The 14,757-nt window shown below is 44.4% G+C and overlaps 1 protein-coding gene across 9 annotated transcripts in view; it reads right to left on the bottom strand.

Annotated features, from left to right (window-relative positions):
- Window positions 1–14,757, bottom strand: part of NTM (neurotrimin) — a 962,773-nt gene that overhangs the window by 384,128 nt on the left and 563,888 nt on the right. The window lies entirely within an intron of this gene.

Below are 14,757 nucleotides of genomic sequence, written 5' to 3'. Positions count from 1 at the left end.
AAAATGCTGTCTTAATTTCACAATGTAATACCCTGGAAATGGCAACAGGTAAAACATCAAATTGGATATTATGCAGATTTTAAATGTTTATAATTTTCAGATGTGATAAGTGGCAATGACAAAGCATAATGGACCAAAGAAGGATGACGTTTCAGTTAGAAAACACTAGACCCATATGGCTAGGTTCATGTGAGGCGCAGGCGAGACACCAAATATTGTCTGCCACGAAACAAGAGAACTGTAACAGCCCAGACAGTATCCACATGGAAACTATGCAGAGCAAATAAAATCAACACAGGTGTTGTCTTTGTTTATGCGGGATTTTTATTTATTTCTCATCTCCTAAAATCTGTGCTGCTAGCATCATTTGCTCCTTAATCTGTATGTTATACTAGGTGTCACAGACACTCAGAGGCCCAAATGTCTCTTTGTACTCCTTACCCCTTCTTCAGTTTGGAGACTGCCTCCATTTTGCCCTGCTCATCTTTGAGTAGGTCATGAAACTGGCTGACTCCTCTGCCTAGAAGGTTTTTCCTTCTCATTCCTGCAGGGATCACACCCTGCTCCTGACCACCTTGCACACACCCCTCTCCATGCACCCCAGGTTGCTCTTCAAAACACAAAGTACAGTTTGTCTACTTATTTATTTAGTGATAACTGGTGCCTGTCCAGTACAGTTGCACAGGTTGCATCCTGCTCAACGATGGTGGGTAGAGGGAGTTAATGGAGCACAGCTCTATCTATCCCACAGGGAGCCCTAGGGACTGACTTGTCAGACTAGAGGAAGGGCACCTGTCCCTAACTGGTCTGTGCAAGTTGTGTGCTGGAACAGGACACCTTTTTTTTTTTTAATTTTTTATTGTTATGTTAATCACCATATATTACATAATTTGTTTTGGTGTACTGTTCCATGATTCATTGTTTGTTCATAACACCCAGTGCTCCATGCAGAACGTGCCCTCCTCAATACCCATCACCAGGCTAACTCATCCCCCCACCCTCCTCCCCTCCAGAAACCTCAGTTTGTTTTTCAGAGTCCATCATCTCTCCTGGTTCGTCTCCCCCTCTGACTTACTCCCCTTCATTCTTCCTCTCCTGCTATCTTCTTCTTTTTCTTTTTTCTTAACATATGTTGCGTTATTTGTTTCAGAAGTACAGATCTGTGATTCAACAGTCTTACACAATTCACAGCGCTCACCGTAGCACATACCCTCCCCAATGTCTATCACCCAGCCACCCCATCCCTCCCACCCCCGACCACTCCAGCAACCCTCAGTTTGTTCCTGAGATTAAGAATTCCTCATATCAGTGAGGTCATAGGACACCTTTTTTTTTTTTTCAATTCATACAAGCGGCGGCCCTGGTCTCCCCTCACTAAAAATCACTCTGTGAAAAAGGAACTCCATGCCTAGTACAGTGCCTGGCAGATACAAGACACATAAGATGCCATGCTGAAGTGACGCAAACTGGCTCATCCATTTATTCCCCAAGAAAGCACTCAGCTCCTGTCATGTGCCAGGTGCTGTGCAGCATTCTGAGATGACAATGAACATAAGACGAGATCGCTGACTCTATGTGTTTGCATTCCTTGTAGGTCTCCTGCCACAAAGGCTTTCCGCCTTCCCTTTCCACACTTTCCTCCCCCCCTTACTACCCTACCACCTGGTCGCAATTCTAAAGTCTGACCTCTGACAGTGGTTTCCTCTCCTTTTTCTTCAACATTTTTAAGAAAAAGCCTACAAATCATCCCATCTGTCTCTTTACTGTGTGTCAATTAAAACACTGAGTGTTGGAATATCTCTAGCACAAAAGGTTACGCTAAGTAAGAAACCTCCAGCCATTAATGAGCAATTTGTCATCTAAGAGGTATTTTCACTAATTATGGTATATGTCTCGAGTCGTAGCCATTATGGACATGTGCTAATTTACTTCAAGGTAAAACTTTTCTTTGTCACTGTTTTTCACATATTCTGTAAAGCCGACATTTTACTTGGTTCAGAGATGTAAAGAGTCAAGCAAATGAAAATCAAACATTTAAGGCTTCAGTTTGAAAAGGCCATGGTTCCTACTTTCAGACACATGCAAAAATCACCAAAAGGCTTGCCAGGAAATTTTAATAAGTGCTTAAGTTTGGACTTAAAAAAAAAAAAAAATCTGTGTATTTTGATGCAGTCAAAATCAGAAAATAGGAATCACAATAGCTGTGTTGAATTGGATAGCACAATGCTGGCTACCTTTAACAAATGAACTCCCAAATCCCCGAAGCCTATCACAATGAAGTGTATTTTTCCTTCGTGCAATAATCTCACAAATGAGGTTCTGGGTCAGCTGGTGGGGCAGGGGCGGGAGCCTTGCTCTGTGGAGGCATTCAATGACTTGGCCGATGATGGAGCATCTGCCAAATAGGACATGGGTTTCCAAGGTAATTTTGGACCTCAACATCCAGATGGCGTAAGGAGAAACAGTGTGAATTATTTCGTATGGGAGCCTTTCACAGGCCAATCGGCACATAACTTTTGCTCACATTCGTCTGGGTAGAACTCGGTCACATGGCCACACCTAAATTCAAAGGAGGCTGGGAAAGGGGAGTCCCGCTTTGTGCCCGGGGAGGAGGATAAACAACCTACATATTTTCGAACTGCTAACAATCTCTTCCTCAAATGTAAAGAACTGAACTGAGCAGTAGGGGCCATGCCCTGCCTTCTCATTTCAGACACAGGGAAACTGGGAAACGGGGAAACACACTAATTTTCTTAGCGGTATCCCATGGTGAGGTGTGACAGAGCCAGGGCTGAAACTCAGGTCACCCCAGCCCTCAGCCACTATTCACCTTCCAGAAACAATGACACTTGCTGAGCCTCTTCAAAATCATTCCACCACAAAGATGCCGGACTTGCAGTAACATCGGCCTCCACGGGGCCCCCAGGGTCACCGGATCAAAGCCGTCCTATTTGCCCACAGCCAATACATCTCATGCTCCGTCCTTCCCCCGCCGTATACAGCTAACACTGACAGAGTGCCAGACGCCACTCTAAATACTTCCTATTTCCCTCCTGGCTCACTACTCCTATTACCAAACAACGACAAAACTGAGGCCCAGTGAGGTTAATCAATGTGCCCAAGGTCACACAACTGGGAGGCGGCTAAGCCAAGATTTGAACCCAGGGAGGGGCCTGGCTCCAGGCCCTGTGCTCAATCATCATGCTTTCTAGCCTTCAGGTAGAATTCCCTTAATAAATAGTTTTAAAAATACATAATGGACACGCGACACACGATAATGTGTTAGAAGTGAGGTTCAAAGCCTGATTTCTGACCAACCCCCACTTCCTTCCCTTCTCCCATGGCTGTAGGCCTGGAACTAGAAACTAATCCTTATTTTCAAGTATTTATTAGATTTTCTATATAAACCTCTTGTGAAGATGGAAATTTAAAGGTCCTTTAGCCTCCATACATGTAGATTTTATGAAATGTGTCACACTGCCCGCACAAGTCCCCCCTCGACCTCCCATTCCACTCCCTGTCCTGGAAGGCAAAACCAAGGCTAGATCACACCCCATCTACCTTACCTCTGTTCAGGAACACCCAAACTTCTGCCAGTACAGATATATACCTGAGTCCCCTCTTCCTACTAAAACATAAATAATTTTCACTATTAAAAGCTTAGTATTATTCCTAATAAAGTTTCCATTCACTCGAAAACTATTTCTTAATATATACCAGGTTCCAGGCCATAATTTAGCCACTATAAATGAGAGCAATGAAGTCAGTAGCCTTAGGGATCTTACATTTTAGCGGAAGAGACCATAAATAAATAATAGATGACTAAATAACAGACTTATGTAAGTGTTAAGGGTGATGACGAAAATTAAACCTATGTAGGAGAACACAGGAAAGTGGGGGATGGTGGGCTGGCTGTTTCAAACAGCATGGTCTGGACAGTCTTCTTTGAGGATGGGACATTTGAGCAGACACACGGATGCCATGAAAATCCAGCCATACAACACTACAGTGGGTCCCGGCAGAAGAAAGAGCATTTCCTCAGGCAAGAAGCAATCTGGTGAGTCCAGGGAACAACAGAGAAGTTCAGTCAACTGCATCCTTGTGAGTGGAGCAGGTGTGACAGAGGGAATGTCCGAGGGGTAGGCAGGCAATAAAAAGTTTTCATACCATTGACATGTTTGCATTTCTTCCTACCTATTAATGGAGGCCACCATGGGGTTTTGAACGGAGAGTGGTATGATTTGATGAATGTTCTTAAAAGACAACTTGAGCCAGGTGGTGGAGAATGGCTTCTGGTAGAGCGCGGCATGGGAGCAGGAAGACCAGATGAGATGTTACTGGAATAATCCAGAAGGGAGCATATGATGGTGTTGACTAAAGAGGTAGTGTTCAAAATGGTGAAACGTGGTCTGATTCAAGAGATATCTTACAAGTAAAAGCAAACAGGATGTACTGGTGAATTAGAGGGAGCATAAAAGAGAACGAAAAAGAATACATATCTGTTAGGTTGGGGGCCTGAGTGGTTGGCCGAATGGTGGGGTGCCCATTCCTAGGATGCGCAGATGGGGAGGGACGATCACGTTGGTTGCTGGAGGTGGGGGAAATGGGGCTGGGATCAAGAGCTTTGGCTGGAGGCACTGGGTTTGAAATGTCTGAGCCAAAAAAAAAAAAAAAAAGAAAGAAAGAAAAGAAAGGCAAGAAAAGAAACACCTGAGCCATAAAAGCCGACGTGCGGATTAGCGCTAGGATATGTGGTCTGGAGCTCCAGCAAGAGAGACTAGTCAGGGCAGAGCAGAGGGCCGCAGCAAGGACATCTGTGGGTAACAGAGCCTCATGGCACACGTGCCAACGCGAGCAAGGATTCAGAGAAAGACAGACAAAGAATGTCCAGAAGCCACAGTGAGTAGCAAGGAGAGTATCTATCTGACTTTCAAGGCTCATGATAAGCAGTACATAGGAGAAAAACAGTCACCGTCAACATGACTCTGGGAATGGAAATAACTCAGGAAATAGTCACATTTCAAGTTTAAGCAAGAAAGAAAAAAACAGAGAGAGCGAGAGCAAGAAAGGGAGAGAGAGAGAGAGAGGTCATTCGGGAAAGACTGGCAACCTGGGGATTTTGCTGGTGACAGATCATGAAGCTCAGACGGTAGAAAGGTTTGGAGGACTAGGAGGAAGTCTTCAGTTCAGACCACTGGAGGCACAGGACCATGTGGTCACAGTACGGATCTGGACCATACACGTGACCTGGGGCAGGTGGGGAGGCCTGTGACTTCTCAGGTGGCTGAAATCACTGAGAGGTGGGAACACGCAGGCCCGTCCTGGTGGTCTCTGCGGAAAAAGAGGGTAGTGAGCTCCGAGTATGGCCCTACTCCGCACCAGCCTCCTAAATACTTACAGTGGACAGCCGGGGGGTCTTCATGACTAGGAGAGGCACAGCTCGGACACCTCTCTGGACTGCAGTGGCTTGTGTCACTGGGGGCCATCAGGTGATCTAACCTGGCTTTTCGGTGGTCCTTTATATATGATGATTACTTAAGAGAACTCTTCCTTTATCATTTCTTTCTACGAGTCCATTCATTTCCTGGAGCTGTTACAACAAGGCCTGACAAATTGGGTGGCTTAAAAAAACCAGAAATGTATTGTCTCCCAGTTCAAGGGACCAGAAGCCTGAAATCAGGGTGTTGGCACGCCCATGCTCCCTATGAAACCTGTAGGAGAGACTCCGTTCTCGCCTTTTCCTTCTGGTGGTTCACCGACCACCTTTGGCAGTCCTTGACTTGTAACTGTGTAATGCCAATCTTTGCTTTCTTCACTACGTGGCATTCTCCCCGTGTGTCTACTGTGTTTCTCCACGGCCATCCTCTTACAAGGATGCCAGCTCTACTGGATCGGGGCTCACCTTTCTCCAGTGTGGTCTCATCTTAACTTCTTTAATTACCCCTGCAATGGCCCTATTTCCAAATAAGATCACATTATGAGATACTGAATGTTAGGACTTCAACATATCTTTTGTCTTTCTTTCTTCCTTCCTTTCTCTCTCTCTCTCTCTCTCTCTCTCTTTCTCTTTGTTCTCCTTTTGGAGGGGAGCACAACTCAACCCACGACACCAAAGTACTCCTCTTTCCAGTTTTTATGGATAACAACTGCACCAAATTAAAAGGAATTTGCATGTATTCTCTATCTTACTACCTTCCTTGTAGCCTCCGACTGGTTAGAATTATTTTAGATTGAGCTTTCCTGATGAGCACATTTGTCCAAAGATGATTATTCTGAGTGTGAGTGCACTTTTCCACTCCTCCACTCCATTATAGCCTGTCTGAAAGCCAGAGAAAATCAAGAAATTATTTTCACACAAACGTATCTTCCTTTGCCTACATGTGGCCAAGAAAGCTTTATCTGACAGCTGATTTCAGTTTTGTCATTTTCCATCAGTCTAGTGGTTGGTGCTTTTTTCATTAAAAATTCTATTATTTAAAAAAATCCTGCTGCAAGATCATTTCATATGTTCATTTTATAAGACAAATCTAAACCGCCAAAGCTTTCTGAGCCAAAGCATCTTACCCCGAGAAGAGAACAAGTTGGCCAAATATGCCCAAATAAGCCCAAATAACTCAACCATGTCAATCAGTGAGATTTGGGAAAGCCCGCTAAGGAAAGAGGGAGACTCCTATCTATAACTTAAATTAATTTGAGCTCCATGGCATACAGTTGAAGTGTAGAGGTCTGTTTTTTGTGCTTCCATCGGTGATTGCTGTGATTAGTTTCTAATGCGAAGGCACACTGGTCTTACCCCAGACTTGAACAGAAGAAAAATTACCAAACGCAGAGAGACTTCCTTCTCAATTTTCACCATCACTGTTCAAGTCCTGAGCTGGCCTCTTAATGCATAGGAGATGTGAATGAATGGAAAGATTCCAATCAGAGAACATTAAAGCCAGAAGGACTTAACCCCCTCCTCCCCAAGGGATAGCATCCCTACTTCTATTTGCCTGCTGACTCCAGTGTAATTATCATGGAAAAATCAGTCTTCCAAGTAATAAAAGTCTACTAATCCTAAATCTACACATGAATTCCTGACCCCACTATTTGTTTCAGAGAACCCGCCTCTACAGAGCCTTCCCTATGGCTTTTTTTTTTTTTTTTGGTAGGAAATTCATCTTTAGAGCCATGAACTGTCAGAACTTGCTATGCAACAATCTTGTTATGAAAAATAAAGAAATACCTTTCTACTCACTCCTTGTCAGAAATAAAACAGTGCAAGAAATTATTTGAACTGAAGAAGAGTCCTCGGATCTAAACAGATGTGTAGAGAAACACACAAAAGTACAATTAGGGTTGGTGGAGAGGCATTCCTCTCTTTGCAGATCTTTCACAAGCAAGACCCGGTGTATCAGTCAAAGTGAAGCTACATGGGTGTTTAAACTACAACAGTTTATAATGAAAATTGCCAAATGTGTGAATATTATATATAAATATATATACATACATATGTGTGCATATGTATATATATATGGAGAGAAAGACAGTAATAGTTATACACCAAGCTTTATGTGCATTATTTCATTTTAACCCAAAATAACCCTTTGAGGTAGTAATAACTGTCCTCTTCATACAGACAAATTAAAAACTTTTGCCCAACAGCTCGTAGACACAATGCTTGAGTCAGGGTTAGCCAAATCCTGTCCCCCAGGCCGTTTTTTTTCTAGCATACCATTCTCGCTAGAATATGAGTTGTAAGGTCTTTGTTGGAAATCTTTGCCTCTATCAATCGTGCTCCGGTTAAACATTCCTATTGCCTCCTCCTCCTTGGCGCACATGTGCAATTTGGAAATTGCATCCTAAACCCAACCAATTCTTAATTTCCTAAAAACACTACTACTTGGCCATCTATATGATGTTAATTGTATTGTTTATTTCTTATCAGTAATCTATTACGCAGAGTGGAAAGCCATCAACCTTCTCCCAAGGAAGCAAAGTAACCTCAAATAATGCAAGGATAATGTTATATTCTACCCATCAGTGGAGACTTTGAACCCAAGAGAATAAATATGCTATTAACCTTAATCATAAATTTTTTTCAAGATTCTCCCATCTTGAGAGATGTCAGTGATCTTCTAGTAAAACTAAGAAGAAAGCGTATAGTCAAGGTCTCACCCACTCTGCCTCCCACCGCCGGATATTCAGATACACTGGCTTGTGGGATCCTCATAGAACTCTACCTCAATTTGTTCAATATCCCAGGCCAGAGAAATACATGGTGACATTTGAGGATTTGCTAACTCTCTATGAGAGAGTCCAAGACTGCTGATCTCTGAAGCAAAAGGCTGGTGGGAGAACCTGGAATAGACTGATTCTGAACAAACTATGGAGATTCTAGGGTTGTGTAATGAGAAGGAACGTCTAGAGTTCCTGTGTCTCCATGTCATAAAAGCTTAAAAAATCCCATACCCCATTCCTAAAATACTTCAAGAAAGGAGATTCTTACGCTCCCGAACAAGGAGAAAAAAACGGAATTCACCTGGTTTCTAGAAGAATTACACCGTGGCAATGAGGCAAAGAAGGGATAGAATGAGAAAAGTCCTGTGGTACAAAAAAGAGAATCAGCTTCTAGTCACACAAAACTGGTTCCAAGTTCCAGGCTCAGCCACCATCTGACTGTGGGATCTGGGAAAATGCCTCCCTTTTCTCAGTGCTTTGGTTTCCTGGTCTGTAAAATCAGAATAATAATTGCATCAACCTGGTGGAATTAAATAAGACTCTGTTCGCAGAGTGCTTAGCACGGAGCCTGATACAGTGAACGGAGTTGTCCCATATGGAATCAGAGGTGGAGCAGAAGGCTAAGAACGCAGGCTTCGGTGCGAGACACGACCAGCAGTGAGATGCGAGCATGGTGATAAATGCTCGCTGACTGTCATGATGCTGTCAGCACGATGATTTTGCACTTAGTAGGAGAAGGTGGCCTGTCTTTCAGGCACAGGTTGCCCTACGCTAGAGCTCACAGCCAAGTGGGGAAACATGGGCTGGGTATCAGCACCACCTCACCCTTCCAAAAGGCATCTTTGTGCAAGACTGATTATCACTACCCTCATTATCTGTAAAACCAGGTAGCTCAACTCCCTGGTCCCTGCAATCCTTTCAAACTCAAAAGAAACATTTCTGCAAGGCACCTATACTTGCAGGTGAGGAGTGTGGGAGGACCAGGGCCCAGCTTGTCCCTCTGTGCTCTTCACCAGGTTCCCGTGACAACTGGCATACTCCTTCTCCTTCTGCCCCAAGCCTGGTTGGGTTTTTCATTTTCCCATTTTAGTTTTTGGCTCCTCAAAAGGCTGAGTGTGCTTCCAGGAGCCTCCCTCCACAACCCCATCTGTCCGTGCTCTTCTGAGCCACAGTCCACCGGCTAGATGGCTGGCAAGCCCCGGAGGTGAGCACACGGTGGTCGATTCTGGGAGGGGCAGCACAGTCGGAACAACACACGCTTCCCAAGCGGCATTGCTATTCTGAACGAGTTAACGCATCAAGAACGAATCGATAGTTATAGCATGAGACAACCACGCCAGCAACTCCACATGGAGAGAAGGAAGGATGGGCAGAGAGGTGCTCCGTATCTGGAAAATGCTAATGTCCCCGAGCTGCACCTGGGATTGAACACCTCATCAGAGATGAGCATTTCTTCAAAGGCTTAAGGACTGGGTCGGGAAGTGACCTGGCAGAAAGGAAGCCCGCATCATGGGTGCAGCTCTGAACTAACCGGCAGATGACACAGCCCATCTGTGTCCCTGACAGAAAGACACCAGCCCAATTATGTGTGTTTGTAACTCCTCAAGAGCAACCTCACACAGCTGGGTGGCCCAGGCAGAAATGACAGTGAGCCGGGAACATGTCCAAGGGCAAGGACAACACAAGACAACTCAGGGAAAGGGACAGAGAAGGGCAAGGAGGAGCAGACAGTGATCTCAGATTTCCTGCATCCATTCATGCACCAGGTACTTTCTGAGCACCTTCTATTGGCCAGATACTGGTGACACAGTGCTGCATGAGACCGAGAAGGTAGCTCTTCTCCAGAAAATTACAGCTCAGTTGGGGAAGACAGATCATAAACACATAATCAAATGTCTAAATAGGAAAACTTGAGATACGGATGCCTGCTCTGATGAAAAACAAATCCCAGATGGTATGCCAGCGTAATATGTGTGGAGGTAGTAAGGGTCATTTTGATTTGGGTGTTGGTAAAGGCTTCAGGGAGCGGGTTCCATCTGAGCTGAGGCCAAAATGATTAATAGCTGTCCCTGGAAAGATAAGGGTATTCTCAACAGTGAGGACCACAGGTAGAAAGCCCCTGTAGCAAGAATTCATTTTCTATGTTCGTGAGGTAGAGAAAGGGCCAGGATGTCTATAGCAGAAAGACAGGCAGGATAGCCACTCAGACTTTGTTAGCAAAAACCAGGGACCAAGTCATGTGCTGGGTATTGGGATACAAACATGAAGAAGGCATAGTTCCTGCCCTCAAGAGGCCATGGACTGGCTGGAGAGACAAAGAGAGAACCCATCTGTTATAAAATGAAATGCTAAATGTTTTACACGGTATGAATAAAGTGTGCCACAGCTCCCTATGTTTAGAAGGGCACTCCATGGGTTTTCTCAAATATCAAAAATATTATTCTGTTCTATTCCATGGAGTTGCTATGTCAAAATCCAACTTCAATCTTGTACATTTCTCAGATCTTTTCTTTCTTTTCTTAACTCAAAAAAAAAAAAAAAAACATTGTGCAGTGAGAGAAGGCATAGCTCAGCCTCTGATACTCACTTACCATATGATCCCAATGAAATAATTCACTTTCTTAGCTGTTGCCTTATTGGGGGAATCTATGATAGCATGAAGCACACTCATCAGAATTGCCAAGCTACAGGCCACACTTAGTGAAGGTCTCTGATTCGTGACATCCACACAGATGGGCACCTCAGGCTCTCCCACTCCTCACTTCTTCTTCACTATTCCCATAGAGGAGTCCAGTCAGAAAGTTCTTTTCTGACCCCACGTACACATGCTGCCCATTCGCTAATGGGCACACTCTGCCTCATCTGTTGGTTACCTCTTTGCCCGGCCTTTTGAGTTGGACCCAAGACCCCGGAGTATGAAGTGTAAGCCTCATGTCTTTTCACACCCCAAAACCCAGCTCAGGGCCCTTCTTGCAAGAACCACTCAATAAGCCTTTGTTGGTTGACCACAGCTGTATTTGAAAATAACATGATGGAGAAATGCAGTAAAGAGACAAATGAAATACAGGCTGGGGGATGTTTATGTTTTGTTTTCATTCATTTTATCTGTTCAGGAAACATCTGGGAGCACACAGTGCTCATGACATTATACAGCACGATATCTGCTTTCCAAGCACTAGCTGACCCCCAAGGCACGAGGAAAAAGAGCACAAAAAGTTCAGCGACTTTGCAGGAGAGGGTCTAAGCCAGAATGCCTAGAGGAGACTCTAAGTACCAGCAAGGGATTGGAACACAGAATGCAGTGGAGAAAGTGTGGGGCACAAGATCACGGAGCAAGGACCTGAGTTAGCACTCCAGCTCTGCCTCTTGCTACTTGGGTGATACTACCTAAATTCCCTGCTGTAGGCCTCTGCTTCCTCAGCCACTAAGTAGGGAAAATTAAGTGTATATCAAGAGTTGTTGTGAGCATTAAATGTTACGATGTATACAAAATATTTAACACCCACAGTAACTGACCGATCACTGACAGTGCTATTCATTCATTTTATTAACATTATTATTACTCGTGTCACATAATCTGGCTTCAAAGCTTCCTATCTGTGCAACCTTAATCAAATTATGTAAATTCTCCATGCCTCAGTTTCCTCATCTGCAAAATGGGGATAGCACCTACCCCAAAGGGTCTTTATTAGGGTTAAATGTTAATATTAGGAGGCGAGACAACAGGTGGGATACTATGTAAAACAAAACTCTCCCTGACACAGAGCAAAGTGCTCCCTAAACCTTAATGTTCTTATTACTGCACATTCTGTTCTACATAACTTCACCCTTTAAAAAAAAATATGCATACAGACCAGCAGCAGGAGGGCAGAAAGAGTGGGAGACTGCAAATTGTTTGTGATTCCTTTCCGGCTGTCAAAGCCACTGTTGGGTGAAAGGTTTTCAATACCTCCGCAAGGATCGTTAGGACTAATTGGATGAAATAAAACATTTTTAAAAGTGTCCTCACATTAGAATCTGCTGCTGAAGCATGCGTTCTATGGGGACTAGAAGAGATCTTCAAAAAATGAAACTGGTGAGAACAAAGCAGAATAACATGCAACCAGAGCAAAAAGTCCTCTGCTGGTTGAGAAGTAAACTATAAGCATGGCCCTAGTGGTCAGCCACCATGCTGTGGATAGGGCAGCTCTCCAGGGCAGAGCAGAGGTGCCCTAGTTGTATTCTGTGTAGCCTGGTCACATGCTGAACAAAAAAACGAATAAAGGAAGGAAAGGAAAGAAGAAGGGATGGAGGAAGAGAGGAAGGGAAAGAGGGAAGAAAAAAGAAACGATCCACATAAATACACAAAAAAGCAACAAAACAAAAAATCCCAGAGCCCTGAGCCGCTAGCCGACTACAACCTAGAGTCAGGTTATGTGCAAATGTATCAATTTCTGTGCAAACAAAATACATTCTGAAATTCCTATTTGCTTCTTTGCACACAGAATTACACAGTACAGAGACTATGCTTGAGAGTTCAAGGCCTCGAACTCCCCAAAAGTACACGCCGACATGGTGGACCTCATTTGTTCTAGTGCATGAGAGCCTGAGAAGAATGCAGATCATCCTGCAGAGGCATGAGCTTCCTCTGTGCAAGTCGTCTGTGACACCAGCTGCCCAATTCACATCCTAAATCAGGCCATTGGCCAGTGGGTTGGTGTCAGTCACATTCTGGCTCCTCTAAGCCCTGCTCTGTAGGGCTCCATCCCCTGGAACGGTCTTCCTTCTGTATGTCAGTCAGACATTTAGTCCCAGGGGCTGGCACAGAATGGCAAAGAATGGCAGGAGTTGTTCTAGGAGGGCCTTTTTATGCCATGGCAGGGTTGGGTCTAGAGAGGAAGCCCCATCGTATTCCACTTCCTCCATCTACACCTAAACAAGACCAGAGCAGATGTGAAAATGCAAACAGACACTGGTGCCTGAAAGGGACAGGGACAGGGAAGCCCAGAGTAAGCAAGAAAGTCATGGAAGAAAAGATAAAGAAAGAGAAGCAGCCAGCACATGATAATGCAATTTTAAAGAGAAGTTGTTCCTAACGAAGGCCCATGCCCTGGCTCAGCATCTGCTGAATTCAGCTACCCTCCAGAGAGTCTCCATTCTCATGAGCCTCGGGGGCTGCCCTGTGGGGCTGAAACCAGATCCTGGCTCATCCAACCCCCATCATTGTTCCTAAGATGTGGGGATCATTGTCTGTCAGAGCCCCTTTGCTGTTTCTTTTTCTCCAAATCTCCACAGAGCTGACTACTTTCCACCTTCTCCTTGAAACTACCATCCCATCTGTTCCTAAAATGTTCTACATGTGAGAATGACTCTTTCTTATCTCTTGGGAACTACTGCTTGCAGCTAAGGGTTAGGGACAAAGGGAACATCCAGAGAACACTAAATTCATCACTGTGTTGTGTTAGGGCTTCATTTCTGAATCTCTCGTTAAGTAGTCTGAAATCACAGCATTTTTCGAGCTCTGTGAAATCCCCTTATAAAGCAGATCTAGTAATTCTGGGGTGGGAGGCAGATATTTAACCTTTGTTCAAAATAGTCCTGAAAGGGCTTAGTGGAAGAGGTGGGTTTCCTGAGCCAATGAGTAACTAGGAATTCACTGGGGCCATGGACGTTAGCTCCACAAAGTCAGTGGAAGATGGGATGCTTTGCAGGCCCTGTGTGGGTCCTTAAATCACACACTTCCTTTGGCAATGTTCTGACAAGTCAGCCCTGTACTTCCAGGGCCCCCTCTTCAACATTTTCTGTCCCGTAGGTATTTCCTTGAGGGTACCATCCATAAACAATGCAATTTTAGCAGAACAGTCACCAGGGGCACAACAATGGACACCAGCACCAACATTATCATTCCAAGAACCTTCATATGTAAAAGATAGGAATATTGCCATGTTGCCTTGCAGTCGGCTCAATGGCCCAGTTTGGGAAACTTTATGTAAGAAGGCATATTAAATCAAAGAGAGGCAGAGAAATCATTCTTCTCATGAACCTTAACTTCTAAATCATGCTCTTTGTAAAATTCTAGAGAGTAAGACTCCCCATTATAATCACTAATTTTCTGTTACCCTCTTATGAGGGGTGCAGTGTGTAGACACTGGAAATTGAGTTAACATGTCAGTAGACAGGGTAATCAGGGACACAGACTCATCCCAACTTACACAAGACATAACCAAGATTCCACTTCTCGTCCTCAGTTTCTGTAACCCTTAACCCCAGAAACCAATCAGGACCCAACTCAACACTGAAATTTATCTGTTCAGTAGATGAGTTTTGCACATACTGCTTTAGTGGACAGCACCAAGAGAACAGCTAACCAGAGTAAATGATAATTTCCATGGACAAATCAGACACACCTCCATGACTTCAATCTCAGAAAGCCATGTTTAGACAAGAAATAGCATGTCCTTCTACCCACCGGCTCATGGCATGAAGGCACCCCAGAAAAGCCCAAACACAGGCAAGCCCAGGACAAAACAGCAGCTCTGCCGGAGTACAGGAGCCCAC

This window comes from Callorhinus ursinus, unplaced genomic scaffold (genome assembly GCF_003265705.2).
Source record: "Callorhinus ursinus isolate GAN/ISIS: 27379988/994484 unplaced genomic scaffold, GSC_fseal_2.0 scaffold19, whole genome shotgun sequence".
Taxonomy (NCBI): domain Eukaryota; kingdom Metazoa; phylum Chordata; class Mammalia; order Carnivora; family Otariidae; genus Callorhinus; species Callorhinus ursinus.
Note: the sequence above shows the minus strand (reverse complement) of the source record. Positions and strands in the feature narration are given on the sequence as shown.